Below are 16743 nucleotides of genomic sequence, written 5' to 3'. Positions count from 1 at the left end.
GCAGAGACCCAAATACGCGGGGCGCATGAAGTGGGGCGCCCTGCGTGTTTGAGCATTTTGTGTAAGAAAATGGGAATTACACGGGGCGTACAAGGAGGTACGCCCTGCGCAAATGGTGCAATGTAGGCCGATTTTGGCCAGAGACTCGGAAACGCGGGGCGTGACAGTGGGCACGCCCCGCGTGAGGTATTTGGATTTCTTGGGATTTGTTTTTCGTTGATTGGATGAAAATAAGAAGAGTGCCTAAAAAGAACAAACGGGTTTGACACATAAATACAAAGGGTTTGAGGGACGCAAACCGAGGCTACGTTTAGAGTCGGAGTAGCTCGACTTTTCTGGAGGAGTGCATGCTCACGGTGTTTTGAGAAATGTGGTTTCTTCGTGTTGTGGAGGAGTGCCCCCGCAATATATTTTCAGGCGGTGTCCGTTCACCCGGTGGGTTTCGTTGTCGGAACCTTGGATGTCAACCGCTCTAGATGAGTGAGCATGGACAACAGTGTACGGTCCCGACCACCGGCTTTTTAATTTTCTTGGGAATAGGCGGAGGCGAGAATTATACAGGAGGACTTAGTCCCCTTTGCTGAATTCCCTGATTTGCACGTGCTTGTCGTGCCATTTCTTCGTTCGTTCCTTGTAAAGCTTGGCATTTTCGTATGAACCGAGACGAAGTTCATCAAGGGTGTTGAGTTGGAGGAGACGTTGGTCCCCTGCGGCCTGCATATCAAAATTTAAAAATTTTAGAGCCCAATAGGCTTTATGTTCCAATTCCACAGGTAAATGACATGATTTCCCGAAAACTAAGCGATAGGGAGACATCCCGATAGGCGTTTTAAACGCCGTGAGGTAGGCCCAAAGAGCGTCATCGAGCTTTAGGCTCCAGTCCTTTCTAGAGGAACTAACCGTTTTTTCCAAGATACGTTTTAGCTCGCGGTTAGAAACCTCGACTTGTCCGCTAGTTTGCGGATGGTAGGGTGTTGAGACTCAGTGTGCAACCCTATATTTTTGTAAGAGTTGGTCGAATTGACGATTGCAAAAGTGGGAACCCCCGTCACTAATGATAGCTCGAGGGGTCCCAAACCGAGTAAAGATATTTTTCTTTATAAATTTCCCTACCACCTTGGAGTAGTTTGAGGGTAAGGCAACGACTTCCACCCATTTGGAGACATAGTCAACCGCCACAAGGATGTAGGAGTTGTTATGCGACTTAGGGAAAGGTCCCATAAAGTTTATCCCCCAAACATAAGTTCGCAAACTAGGATCCCTTGTTGGATCATTTCATGTTTACGGGAAATGTTCCCGCTCCGTTGACAAGCGTCACATGATTTGACGAAGTCTTGGGAATCCTTGGACAAGGTAGGCCAATAAAAACCACATTGTAGGACCTTTGCCATAGTCCGACTAGGGCCGAAGTGGCCCCCCGGCTCTTGGGTGTGACACATATGCAACACATGATTTACCTCATCTTCCGGTATACACCTACGAATGACATTATCAACACAAGATTTAAACAAGTAGGGCTCTTCCCAAAAATAGTTCTTAGGATCATGAAAGAATTTCCTACGCTGCTCGTAAGTAAGATGTGGGGGAAGAATATTACCGGCTTTGTAGTTTGCCATATCGGCATACCAAGGTAAAGGTGTTACCGCATAGAGAGTTTCGTCGGGAAAGGTCTCCTTAATCTCCACAACTTCCGGAGATATGGCTTGCTCGCTTTGTAACCGGGAAAGATGGTCGGCTACAACATTCTGCACTCCTTTTTTATCCCTGATTTCGATATCAAATTCTTGTAGGAGTAGAATCCACCGTATTAATCGTGGCTTGGCGTCCTGCTTAGTCATTAGGTACTTAAGAGCTGCGTGGTCAGTGTATACGACAATTTTGGATAATACGAGATATGATCTAAATTTATCGAAAGCAAAGACTACAGCAAGCATCTCTTTTTCCGTAATGGAATAATTTTGTTGGGCCTCATTGAGCGTATTGCTCGCATAATAAACAGGGCGAAAAATTTTATCCACCCGATGGCCCAAACAAGCACCTACAGCCAAGTCACTTGCATCACACATGAGTTCAAAAGGAAGACTCCAATCGGGTTTCACCATAATGGGTGCATTAACTAGTTTTTCCTTTAGCGTATTAAATGCAAGCAAACATTCGGGAGAAAAACTAAATTCCGCATCCTTTGCTAGGAGTTGGGTCAAGGGGGTTGCTATCTTAGAGAAATCTTTCATGAATCTCCTATAGAATCCCGCATGACCTAAAAAACTCTGGATTCCTTTAACATTGATTGGAGGGGGTAATTTCTCAATCACCTCAATCTTGGTCGGATCGACCGCGATTCCTTCCCCGGACACCTTGTGTCCCAAAACAATACAATCTTGAACCATGAACTGACACTTTTCCCAACTTAGAGCGAGATTAGTGTCCTCACAATGTTGAAGGACTTTATCAAGATTGTTCAAATAAATTTCAAAGGACGATCCAAAAACAGAAAAATCGTCCATGAAGACTTCCATGAAGTCCTCAATCATTTCGGAGAATATAGCCGTCATGCACCTTTGAAAGGTGGCGGGGGCGTTACAAAGCCCAAATGGCATCCGCCTATATGCAAATGTCCCATACGGACAAGTGAATGTCGTCTTTTCTTGATCCGAAGGATCAACGGGAATTTGCATATAACCGGATAGGCCATCGAGGGTGCAAAAGAAGTTATGACCCGCCATTCTTTCCAAAATTTGGTCAATGAACAGCAAGGGAAAATGATCTTTTCGGGTGGCTTCGTTAAGTTTCCTGTAATCAATGCGTACACGCCACCTGGTTACTTTTCGTGTGGAGATTAATTCCCCTTGATCATTTTCTGTCACCGTAGTGCCCCCCTTTTTGGGAACACATTGGACCGGACTAACCCATGGACTATCGGAGATAGGAAAGATTATACCTGCGTCGAGGAGTTTGATTACCTCGGTCTTCACTAACTCTTTCATATTGGGGTTAAGTCGTCGTTGCGGCTGCACGGAGGGTTTGACTTTATCCTCCATAAAGATGCGGTGTGTGCAAATGGTGGGGCTGATCCCCTTAATATCATGAATACTCCATCCAAATGCGCCCTTGTGTTTCTGTAACACCGCAATTAATGCTTCCTCCATTTCCGCTGTCAAAAGCGAAGAAATAACAACCGGTAAGAAATTAGGAGGCTGTAAAAATATGTATTTTAAATTAGGAGGCAAGGGTTTAAGTTCCAAAGTTGGAGGTTCCTCAAGAGAGGTCTTCGGCTTCGCTTTGCTATCCCGGTCTAAACCCTCGAACCGACTCCTTGCCAACAGACATTGTTCTATTTCGGAGGAGTATTCAAACGGCTTGTTCAATGGCTCCTCGTCCAAATGCTCAATACCATCTATTTCCGAAGAGGTTCCCGCAGAAGACCTATCACAAAAATCCTCAACAAAAATATCAATAGAGTCTACGGAATTTAAAAAATTGCAGTCCTCCATGGTGTTAGACGGGTATTTCATGGAGTTGTACATGTTAAACTCTACCTCTTCGTCTTGCAACCGTAGGATAAGTTTACCTTCGTGGACGTCAATGAGATTCCTACCTGTTGCGAGAAATGGTCGTCCTAGGAGGATTGGTACCGTATCGTCTTCCGCCATATCGAGCACTACAAAATCGGCGGGGAAAATGAACTTGTCCACTTTCACTAAGACATCCTCCACAACTCCTTTTGGCCGGGCAATGGATCTATCGGCCAGCTGGAGCGTCATATTGGTAGGCTTTGGTTCTCCCAAGCCGAGCTTCCTAAACACAGATAAAGGCATTAGATTGATACTAGCACCCAAATCACATAAAGCTCTCCTAAACTCAACATTACCAATCGTGCAAGGGATAGAAAAACTACCTAAATCCTTGAGTTTAGGTGGGAGTTTGTTTGTTATAATCGCGGAGCATTCCTCCGTGAGCGCTACCGTTTCATTATAATCCAACTTCCTTTTTTTGGCAAGGATTTCTTTAAGAAACTTCGCATACGTAGGCATTTGCTCCAATGCCTCCGCAAGCGGGATGTTAATGTGAAGTTTCTTAAAAATTTCCAAAAACTTGCCGTATTGGTGGTCCAATTTTTCCTTTTTAAGTCGTTGTGGAAAAGGGAGCTTTGGTACGTAAGCTCCAATTGGATCACACACATTTTTATTCTTATCCAAGGAAGTCGCGGGTTTCGGATCCGAACCGGGGTTGCTTACCACTTCCGGTTCATCACTTACCTATGGAGCGGGTGGAGTCGCCTTTGGAACCGGTGGTTCCAAACCCTTACCACTTCGGAGAGTTATTGCTTGCGCGGTCTCCCGATCTTTTGGTCTCGGGTTTTGTTCGGTGTTAATTGGGGGAGACTCGTGTTGTCTCCCTTGTCGTTGGTGACTTAATTGGGCCACTTGCTGTCCCAAGTCCCTGTAAAAAGCTTCATTGTTAGCAAGGCGGGAAGATATTTCTTTAAGGAGATCAATTACCATTGCGTCTTGTACATTGCTAGGAGGTTGCGATTTTTGCCCTCCTTGGGCATGAGGGAATTGGCCCAAACCTTGTTCCACGAATTTACCATAGGGTTCGGATGGGGGCTTCAACACATTCCGCTCGTTATCATAAGATGGAATCGGGTGTTGGTGTTGATGCCTCCATCCGTTATTATTATTGTTATGGTGGTGATAAGCATGCGTGTTAGGATAGTAGTTATAATGAGAATTATACCTTTGTTGTCCCCCTACATAACTTACGCTTTCGGTGTCGCCGGCAAAAGGGCTTCCGGCTTGACAATCCTTACCTTGGTGGTCACCACCACAATCACAGCACACTAGGACTTGTGCTGAATTCTTGAGGCTCATTTGCGCCATTAAGGCGTCCAGCTTCTTATTCATTTCGATCATGAAGATTATGGGAGCCTCGTCTTCTACGGCAAAGGTTTGATGTTGCGAGGGTCCGGCAAGCCGATATTCTTGCCATTGGACACTTTTCCTAGCAAATTCGTGAATGAGCTCATATGCCTCGCTTGCCGATTTGTGAAACAAATCCCCACCTGCGGCAGAATCCACGGTTGCACGATTAGCAAGTGTTAAACCATGATAAAAGGTACTTACTAGATCATGCTTAGGGATATCGTGATGGGGACAGCTTCGGAGCAACTTTCGAAACCTAGCCCAAGCTGAATGGAGGGCCTCGTATCCAAGTTGCCGAAAGGAGGTGATATCTTTTCTCAACTTAACCGTTTTAGAGGGCGGGAAGTAGTAAGATAGGAACTCCTTCTCAAGTTCCTCCCAAGATGTGATCGATCCCGCCTCTAACGAGTGCAACCATTCCAATGCTTGCCCTGTCAAAGAGAAAGGAAATAGTTTTAGTTGGACGGCCTCAACCGGAACACCGTTTTGCCGCGAACTTTCGGCACACATAAGAAATTTATCAAGGTGTTCGTTAGGGTTTTCATGGGGTTCCCCTCCGAATTGACCGAGTTGTTGGATTAATTGGATCATGATAGTCTTTATTTCAAATGTGTCGGTCGGAATGGTGGGGGCAACGATTTCGTGGCGGATTTGAGGGCGATGTGGAGCAAGAATCTCCAACATCGAACGTGTGTTATTGCCTCCACCATTACGGTTGTTATTCACGGGTTGTTCCGGCACCCTTTGGTTGACCTCGGGCTGGTTAGCTTCATTGTTGAGATGTGCCATTCTCTCTTTTCGAATCCTACAAAGAGTACGTTCAATTTCGAGATCAATAGGAATAAGAGAATCACTCCGAGATCGGGTGTGCATGAAAAGAATTAAATAAAATATAATATCGACAAGAAAAGAATGATGTTAGTAAAAGTATATATAAACAATTTATACAAAAAGAATGCTTAAACTAACAATAAAACGTTTTTGTCTAATATTGCAAGATGTTATAAATTCCCCGGCAACGGCACCAAAAACTTGATGCGTGCCGTCTAGTGGTCGTATTTCTTTACGACGAAATGTATGTATATTACGATGATTGCGTTACGACCATGGATGTGGTCTTTCTAAATGCTCTCTATTTACTAGACGTCACTACTTAGGGGCAAGTGTACCCCGTCGTATCAAGTAATAATCCGGTTAAGACCGAGTATCGAATCCACGGGATTTATAACTGCAAGTATTAAACGACTCGGTTTTATACGTTATTTAAGCGGTGAATACTTTGAGGTTGGTGTGAGACACAACTACAAACTACTCCTAACTACGTGTGAGGCGAATTTATATAACGAAACTCTATAGAGTGATGTGAATGCGATAGGTTATAACTATGACAAATAATGACTTCTAATGTTTATACGGTTGATGGTCTTCTCGTGCAAAGATGACTACGTGTAGAGAAACCGACCCGTGAAGTACTTAGACTACGTGGTTCCTAGTCAAGGCGTGTCTAATGCTTGGGACCAGAAATTAGGGCCCGTAAGTTCCGTGGCTTGTCAATTCCTACGGTTTTCGGTTTGTCACTTCCGGTAAGGCAACACCTATATGAATCCCTAAAGATAGCCCGAATGGCGTCGGGAATCGCGTTCTCCTACACAATAATCAATTACAAATATCAAAACAAGTAACAAACATCAACACATATATAGAAAAGAAGATTATGAATCATAAATTATAAATATGGAAAGTGTAAATATGGATTACAAACAAGCCTAGTACATAGGATGAGATCAAGCTAATTAGCAAGTGTAAAGGGAAGAATCCACCCTCGGAACTAGCTAACCGGACTCAAAAGCCGTCTCTAAGGACTTGAATGGTGGAGCTCTCGAGCTTGGTGTGCGGAGATGGAGCGGGACTTTGATGAAATGCCGGTAGCAACGGACAAGCTCTCGAGATGGAAGAGTTTAGTTACACAAAGCCTAAAAACAAATCTAAACTACAACAATCAAAACAAGTATAGTTTTTGCTCTCTCTAATCGTATCTCAAATGAGTGCTAGACACTCTTATTTATAGATCAAGCTAGGAGCAAGATTGTAATTCCACAAGGTGCAAGTATGGAGGAACATTATTTTGTGCAGAAATCCCATGATACGCCCCGCGTATGGGATGATGCGCCTCGCGTATTTGAGTGGATTTTCACTCCTTGCTCGTACTTGAAATACAAATCTCGGGACCGAGTTAGCTTGATGTTTTTATTTCCTAAATTACTCAAAAATAAGGGAAATTAACTGAACGCATGTAATTTATTTTTATTCCGTTATTTTATTAAAACACTCTATTTTTGCAATTAAACTTATTTATTTTTTCTAAAATTAACCCGTAAATCACGCTAAAAGATAGGGGTAAAATACCCCTATCAATTTTCCATTCAAAAAAATTAATATCTTATTTTTGTTAAATATATCTCATTACGTGTTAGGCTTGTCCAAAATTCAAAATCTCAATATTTTGGACCTATTAGGTACTCCCTAAATCCAAATTTCTAATTTTTTTTTACATGTTAGGTCTCTATAAATCCAAATTTCTATTTTTCTTTTGTCTATTAGGTCTTTCTAAACCCAAATTTCTAATTCTTTTGGCCTGTTAAGCCTCCATAAATCCAAATTTCTAACTTTTTTTTGGCCTCTTAAACCTCGTTAAATCCAAATTATTAATTTTTTTTTGCCTGGTAGGCCATCTAAAATCAAAATTTTAATTTTTTTACATGTTCAGCCCTCTCTAAATCTAATTTTTTTACATGTTAGGACTATTAAACGAAATCTAGCTTAATTTTGAGAAATTGTACATTAATACTTAAAATTGGTTCTTAACCATTAAAATTATAACACACATATATACAAAAAAATTAAGCAAGTTCGATTTAACAAAAAAAAATGTCCCGAGCGCACGTGTAAAATCGGTCCCCCCCAACTAAGTAATCCAGTATTCGCCATTGAATTTGAGTATAAATATTTGATTCATTTTATTGAATTGGTGTGAATTTTGTTGAATCATTTTATCATTAAATATTAAAACTGGTTGTATTTAGTAGGACTGTAAACGAGCCGAGCTTTGGCCTGCTCGAGCTCGGTTCGACATTTTCTTATCGAGCTGGAACCGAGCTTCGAGCTCGGTTCGAGCTTAATTTGCTGTTCGACTCGGTTCGAACTTAATTTGCTGTTCGAGCTCAACTCGTTTAGCAGTTCGACTATTCGCGAGCTGCTCATGAGCCGAGCTCGTTTATCGAGCCCATGAGCTTGCTCACGAATAGGAGAGAGAGGCGGACAAAGAGAGAGAGAGAGAGAGAGAGAGAGAGGCGGACAGAGAGAGAGAGAGAAAGGTAGCCGGAGAGAGGTAGAGAATCACCGGAAGAATGGAGACATGGAAGATCTGATTTTGCGCTCTCGATAGGAAGAGAGGAGATGGGTGGGTGGCTGTTCTGTTCTGTATACAAAATGAGGTCAAAAACCCTAAAATCCAAATTTATATTCTGCATTTTTAGTTTGACCCCAAATTTTATCATTGTTTTTAAAACTAACCTCTTTTATTTTATTTCGTTCAATTAAATCCCCCCTCATTCTAATAAGCCATAATGTTTTAAATAAAGTTCAATTAAATCGTTCCATATTACATATTACCATTACTAAACTTTATTTTTTTTAAATATATAAATATTATAAATTGAGTTAACTCACGAGCTTTTATCAAGCTTGTTCACGAGCCTCTAATCGAGCTTCCTCGCGAGCTTTCGAACCGAGCTTTGGTCTGCTCAAGCTCGGCTCATTTACAAACTGAGCCTGAAAATCATGCTCACGAACGGCTCATTAAAAAATCGAGCCGAACACTGAGCCGCTCATGAGCGGCTCGGCTCATTTACAGCCATAGTATTTAGATCAGTTTATCAAAATTTTACTTTTTTTTAATAATCAAAAGCTCTATTAAATGATAGGAGAAGCATCCTGAATCACACTGCTTCTAATGAATACATGAATAGAATAATGAATAAAAGAATTAGTATAGGAACGTGCATTTCGTGCCAGAATATGGGCTGCACCATTCGCTAACCTTGGAATAAAATTCACCAAGAACCTAGGGTGATTACGAAGTAACAATCTCACATCACTAATAACTTGAACAAACTCTGTAAGATTTTTTCTCTGTACCAAGATAGAGTCAGCTACTATTTCTGCATCAGTCTCAAAAGCTATAGAGTTGTAGCCTAAAGACCGTGCCCATTCCATGCTCTCCTTCAAAGTGATAACTTCTGCCATTTTAACCGAAACCATACCCTTCAAGTGCATAATGTATCCTTGAATAAAATTACCCGAGCAATCACGTAATATTTCTCCTGCATCGAATGCTCCATCGTCGTGAAAGAAGACGACAACCACTTTACATTTCACGAAACCTAACACGGGTTTTATCCATCGAATTGCATTAGATGTTCTACTGGTTTGCCTGCTGCTGTTTCTAGCAGTAATAACGTGATGTTCATCAGTTGCTTCATCAGCCCTTGCCGCTCCACGCCTGCCTCTATGAGCATCATCACGGGTTGAATCGTCTCTACTGGAATGATCCACGGGAGTCACGTCTTCTATCAGCATGCGAGTCACAGCTGCACCACCTGCTTGCTTCGGGTCGATACCTGCAAAAAAAAAACCCGCCAATTCTAGTTGAAGTACCCTACAGCCTTCCCATTTCGCCATCTCCCTCCGCCATCAATCTATCACGTCTTCCATCAGCATGCAAGGCAGCATTATACTCAACACCTGGGAATAAAACGCAGGTCGCAGCACTAACGCCAACTGACCTTTATTTTTGGTTGTTTAGAAGGGTCTGTCCCTAACTTAGTCCCACTCGATGTTTCTTCAGTACCCTATACTGCCTCCTTTTTCCTTTCTGCACGTCTTCTTTTTTGGGCTTCGACCAATTCCAACTCCACTTCCTCATTAAGCTCCTTATCTGTTTCCCTCACATTCGAGCTATTACCTTGGGTAGTCAACTGACTTCCCCTTCTCCAAAGGCTCCATGTATCAGACATGATTACACTGCCTCTTGTGCTGCTGCTACCACTAGGTTCCCGCAACCATTTAGAACCACTAGCATCATTACTCCGGCGTATAGGAGCTCTGAGCCAGTCCCCCCCCCATTCCTTTGTAATCTCTACTGGTGTTAGCCAAAAAATAAATTTCACAAAACCTACCAGTGTGGCCCAGATGGCCATAAATATAGCAAAAGTTGAAAGTCGTTCATACTTGAATCGAAAAAAGAACCATTCTATCGCAGAATTTTTAATCTTTTCACATCATTTTAATGGGAGCCTCGAATCCAACACCACCGTAATACGGATAAATTGTCTTCGCATTCCACTATTATTATTGAGGTCATATTCCAAGAACGTGCCAATGAAGTCTCCTATTTGTTTACCAATGCCCTCCGCCATACAACCAATTGGTAAATCGTGAACCTGAACCTAGATATCCACATGGTGCAGTGCAACTTCTTTACGTAGTTTTCCACACTTCCATTATGCTAAAACAATCATGTTATTATCGAAGGACCATGGTCCTCCAGCCAGTAGCCGGTCTCTTTCAACCTTATGGAAAAATTAAAAAATAAACAAGTTTGTTTGCACTTCAGTTAAGGCAACACCACGCCCTGGTCTCCATAGGTATGCCAACTTTGTTTTCATAGCCATGAAATTAACCGGTCTATCAATGAGAAACTTACCTATCATAGATAGGCCATTATCATTCGTCAATCCCCTTATATAGTCTCAGAAAGATCAAAAGACTCATCTTCTCCGTGTGTCAATGCCAAACCAGCAAACTCTATCTCCATTAAGAAAGTACTTAAATGATGCAATAAGAGGCAAATCAGCAGCCAATGCTTCAATTCGTAGGGAAACCAAAGAAGAGAATGGAAAACTACCGCAGTAGCCAAGAGCACCGAGCGATAAAAAAATTCACAGCCACCAAAAGCTTCCAGCAATGGGGAAGAAACTGAGAACAGACCAAAACCTATGCTACAACACAAGATAACAAAAAACACGAACAGGCTAAACCAACAACTCATCATCGTCTAGGGAGGAAAACCGGCGCCGACACACTCTTACACCGAAAGTCAGTGAAAAGACGCTCCCACGCCCGTTTCTTTGCGTAGGGTACGGAGATATAGCTACTTTATCAAAAAATTTAAAATTTTACTTAGTTAAAAACTGAATTAATACTTAAATTTTGATTTCGACAAACTTATTTTGATTACCAATTTTAAGGATAAAAATTTCATCGTTAATTTGATTGCAGCAACTCTATATATTAAACGTGTGATTTTTCACAACATATAACTGTAGTTAAAAAAGGTAATTTAAAATAACTAGGATTGGTTTAAAAGATTTTTTTTTAACTCAATATATTCTTTAAATGGACAATTTTTTCCGATGTAGTTTGGCCATTTTCTAAGGACATGAGTCATCTAATTTTGTGCTTAAAGAAGAACATATCCCATTAATTTTGGTCATACACTCTAATTGGTGTGTTAGAGCATCTCCAACACCACTAGCCAAATGGCTCTTCAAAATATTATAAAATATTACAAAGCTAAATTTAACTTTCTTGAAATGTGTGTGTGCTCCAACACTACTAGTTATCCTACTCTCTATTTCATTATTTTACTCGTAAACTTTAATGAGATTATTTTTAAATGTTATATTCCAACGGCTATATTTTAACAGTCATATTTCAACGGCTATATTCTAACGGCTATATTTTGATTTTATAAATAGATGATACATTTGGTGAAACAATTAAACTCAGCACCACTCTAATTTGAGTCATTCTATACAAGTTGTCATGTCTAACAACATACGAATAATGATTGAAATGTTTGATGCGGAAGAGGAAGAAGATGAAACAACAATGAATATTGCTATAGCTGATGTGGAACGTCGTTGACGTAGGTGTCAAAATCATGAAACATACCATGATGGATCAGTAATGCATCATCGCATCATTGATCGTAATAGAGCTGAAGGTCATGATAGACTTTTTCGTGATTATTTCTCCAACAATCCTACATACCCCGAGTCATTTTTTCGTAGAAGGTTTCGAATGCGTCGATCACTATTTTCACGAATCCAAGCAGCTGTGGAAGCACATGATCGATATTTTGTTCAAAAAGCTAATGTCGTAGGAGTTCTTGGCTTATCCTCACTACAAAAAATAATAGCTGCAATGAGGATGCTTGCGTATGGAACACCTGCAGATGATGTGGATGATTAAGTTAGAATCGGCGAAAGCACGACAATAGAGAGCCTTCGAAGATTTGTGAAAGGAGTCGTTGAAAATTTTAGTAATCGAAGAAAAACCCAAAAATTAATTGAGCAGCAAAATAAATCCCAAAAATTAGTTAATAATCCAAGAAAAACCCTAACCTTTATCAATTGCAATCTGCTGTGACCAAGCCTCTCGGCAACTTCTCCAATTTCGACCGTGGAGCTCTGGTGCAGACTGTTCTTGTAGAGCTCTACCGTTCTTGTATACAACAAAGAAAGAAAGTAATCAAGAGAGAGAATTTAATATTAAACAATAGAAATAGAGAGCGAACAGAGCTCGATAAAAGAAGCGAGCAAAACACCTCTCGTCAAAATAATAGCCAGCCAGGTCACTCTGTTGGAGTTCCTCTCTCGCTATTCTACTCGCTAATTTTGACGATATAGTGGTTTGAAGAGCAGTGTTGGAGATGCTCTTAGCATTAGTGAAGTCTGACATTTTACCTTTTTAACATAACAAACCCTTCTCTCTCCATTTATATATTTATATATATATATATAATAATAATTTAGATAAGTAGCTCTCTGTTGCAGACTGTTGTCTAAAAACGGTAACCTTTTGCATTACTTTTCATATATTTATATTGTTTATTTTTTTTATTCTTCTAAACTTTATCTTTTTCAACCTTGAGAACCGGAGATAGAAAACTTAGGACCTGCAAGTTGCAAAAATGGAGATTTGAGGGTGCAAGTTTCAAATTGTAGAAATGTTTTACATGACTCTAAAAATTACCAGATTTCAGTAGGGGTAAGTGCCCATATTACCTCCATTGTAGATCTGTCTCTGATTACAATTAAAGGTTGATCTTATGTATACTACAAGGACTCCAATCACAATCTTTAATAAAACATTATAGATTCACTTTATTTCTTGCACGGCAACTTGAAAAGTTGATTAAATTAAGTTCAACACTTTGTTATGCTACTTCGATTAACATGTTCATGTTCCCTAATCATTTATCGTATAACGTCGAAGTAAGCAAACTTAATAAAATCAATTAAAACACATCTTCAAAAAAATTTCATAATTTCATTAAAAATTTAATATTGAATACATTAACAGAAAAAGGCTCGATTAACATGTTCATGTTGCTTTTCCCTTTCTATTGCTCGGAATTGCAAGAATCTTCGTTCCATATGGTATCGAATGGAATCCATATGCATACAAGTCATCCTTAATTTTATGACTCCTCTTTAGCCAAAACCACTTCAGTTTGAAGCCTTTGATGGTTTAAAGTTTCCTAGTCAATGGTCTCTTTAATATGGACGCTAACAAGTATACTAGGTCTATTGTAGTTGGGTAAAGCCAAATGTCATTTCCACATGGATTGAGTTAAGATTAAGAACAGTTACCTTAATCACTAGATAGAATAAAGTTGATTGTAGTATAATGAACATGTAGTAAAATAAGGAAACAAGAACGATTTAAATTAAATATCAAATGGGAAATAGCTGCTGGTCTAGCACTACGCCGAACATCAATTGTTCATATAACTAATCTAGTAATATAGGCATCTTTAAAGTTCCTGGCTTGAGTCTCTCCTTCTAAAGTCACTAAGGTCAGGTGTCCTTTTTTCCATAGGTTCTAAGAACAGTGCTTAACCAGGTATCCTAGTGTTAAGTTGTTCCAGCGTTAAGAACAAGGAGCATTCATAAAAGAAACCTCAACATATGGTTATTTTCGTTTCCATCCAAAACAATATGCATCAAATGGTTGTTTCTATGAATCAAGAGCAAGGTCATGTCATCCCTTTTCACTAGCATTTAGACTTGATCAATATCTAAAACATTCCATACACCATTTGAAAGCCATTCATTGATAAAGATGCTTCATTCATAGATTAGAGATACTTACAATCACCATTTATGGTTGGCTAGACCGACAACAAGTGTAATACTCACTCATTTCCATGAGTGAACAAGATGTCCGTGCCAAAAAATACTTAAAAACAGAAACTTGAAAAGAAAGTTAAAAGAGTGGCTACTGGTAATGATAATCCTCACCTACCAAAAAGCATACTATTTATAAGGTGAAGATTTTAACCCTAAACGGTAAGGGCAAAATAGTACTTAAAAGAGTGGCTACTGGCAATGATAATCCTCACAACCATCTATTTCATCTTGGTACAAAACGTAGTCTCCCACATTTCATTCTCTCATTGGTCCATGCTCAACCCGCGTGTTTATCCGAAACAAACCAGTCCAACCCGTTTCGTTGCTGAATGTGTATTTTCGCTCTACTCTATAGCTGTTCAAGAGGAATCCTTGTGAACTATTATTTCTTGTTGTTTCCTTCCATTCTTGGTGGAAACTTGGGTCTTGTTAGCTCTTTTCCATGAATGATCTGCCTCACAATCTTGTCTATCTTTCTCGCATCAGTCAAGAAGGAATTCTAGCGGGAGTTCATCAACCAGTAGGATACTTCATCCACGTACATCTTCGTAGTTTCCAACATGACTAAAACAAAGTTCCGATAAGCTTAACCCCAAGGTCTTGACATTCTTTAGCGAAGGCCAACATCTCGAGCTAGGGAATCCACATGCATACAAGTCGTCCTTAATTTTAGGACTCCTCTTTAGCCAAAACCACTTTAGTTTGAAGCCTTTGATGGTTTGAAGTTCCTAGTCAAGAAGGAATTCTAGCGGGAGTTCATCAACCAGTAGGATACATCATCTACCTACATCTTCGTAGGTTTCCAACATGACTGAAACAAAGGTCCGATAAGGTTAACCCCAAGGTCTTGGCATTCTTTAGCGAAGGCCAACATCTTGAGCCAAGCATTTGGAGAACGGGAAAAGGTTATACTCTTTTAGAACATTCACCAACATGTCTGAATAAGGAAACCTTAGCCCTCATTTTATTAGTAAGGTAAATATCCCAGGTGACCATCAATGCTGGAATCAGCCCGATGTTCTTAGGAAGTAGACTTGTCTCCATCAGATTAACTCATGAAGCAACCATATCTACAAGCTCGTTGCAAGTCATGGTGGACGACTACTCCTAAAATTTGGGGATTCGTTTGTTTAGGAGCAGTTATTTTTTTCGCATATGTATAGGTTATCAATTTTCTAAAGGTCATGGTTGTCTTATGAATGTTAACAAATGCAATATATTCTTTTAAACTCTCAATGATAGGGGATTTATTGGATTTTTTTAGGCGCAACGCTTCTATACAATGAAAGAAACAAAAGGAAAAAGAATAAGCAAGGAAATAAGTACTTATTACATTTTGAAGAAGGCTCGAGAAAACAAATAATCCAGAAAAAAAAATATATTCACAAAGTCCTCCCTTCTCCTTTTATAGGCCCTATATAAGGAATGTAAAGTGACTGATTTGAAAAGGTAGTCAGCAATTAATATCATGTCGTTTCGAAGAAAACTCAAGAATCGAAATGGCGTCTGAAACAAGCCCATCAATTACGTTTAAAGAGAAAGAGCACGCTGATTTGCCATCTGTCAGGAATTAAGAGCGGTGTGCTAGCATTGAAATACCACTTTCCTATGCCTCCATCATTTAACTCACCTATTTTATATCAGAAGTAAAGCATACACCCCAGCACAATCCTGAAAATTTCAAATGCAGCCTGTCATATATTTTATATGAATTCTTTCACTATTAGTTTGAACTTTTAGTTCAATGCATTTAGTTTGAACTTTTAGTTCAATGCATTCCATGACATGGTATCAGAGCCAGTTTGACCAAGTGGTTTAGGGTTCAACTCCTGACAGCCCCATTTGATGATTTAATTGCAGGACATAATAATATAGGTCTGTATTGTGCATGCTTCAAACCTAGTGGGCATTCGCATGTGGGGTGTGTCAGATATTAATATGAAGTGGATCTTTAACTATTAGCTACATGAAAAACTCAATGATAGATAATTATATCATTCTGTAAATAGAAAGATACACAATGCTTAAAATTCATCTTTTTCCTCATTTATCTTCTCTCGCCTAAGCATCAGAGTAGGGTAGTTTGCCCCTGCCTTCGCCTCCTCGTTCTCAAGTATTGGAAGTACTCCAGAGAGCTCATCTCAGATTATCCACATCACTAGTAAACTCCTAAAAAAATATTGCTATTTTCGAAAAAAAAAATTACTATATGTTTCGACGCAACACGTCATCTATTTGAAGATTTATAAATTATGGTCTAGGGTTTATATTCGCATACTTAAGGTTTCCTATAGTGAGATGTTTTTTGCTATAGTATGTGAATGTTTTGTGTACTTGTGAATTTTATAAAATTTAAAAAACTTGTCAAAAAATCATTTAAAATAAGTTTAAGCTAATTAAGGTTTTAGAAACAGTTTTTATTATGACATCTCACATACTAAAACTTTTGACACATAATCATTAAATCTCATAAATATTTTTCAATATAACTTCATCATGATAGCTCATATATATATATATTCATTTTAATGCTAAAGCTAGCTGATTAGAATATAATTAATTGA

The sequence above is a fragment of the Euphorbia lathyris genome, chromosome 5 (assembly GCF_963576675.1).
Source record: "Euphorbia lathyris chromosome 5, ddEupLath1.1, whole genome shotgun sequence".
In the NCBI taxonomy this organism is placed as follows: domain Eukaryota; kingdom Viridiplantae; phylum Streptophyta; class Magnoliopsida; order Malpighiales; family Euphorbiaceae; genus Euphorbia; species Euphorbia lathyris.
Note: the sequence above shows the minus strand (reverse complement) of the source record.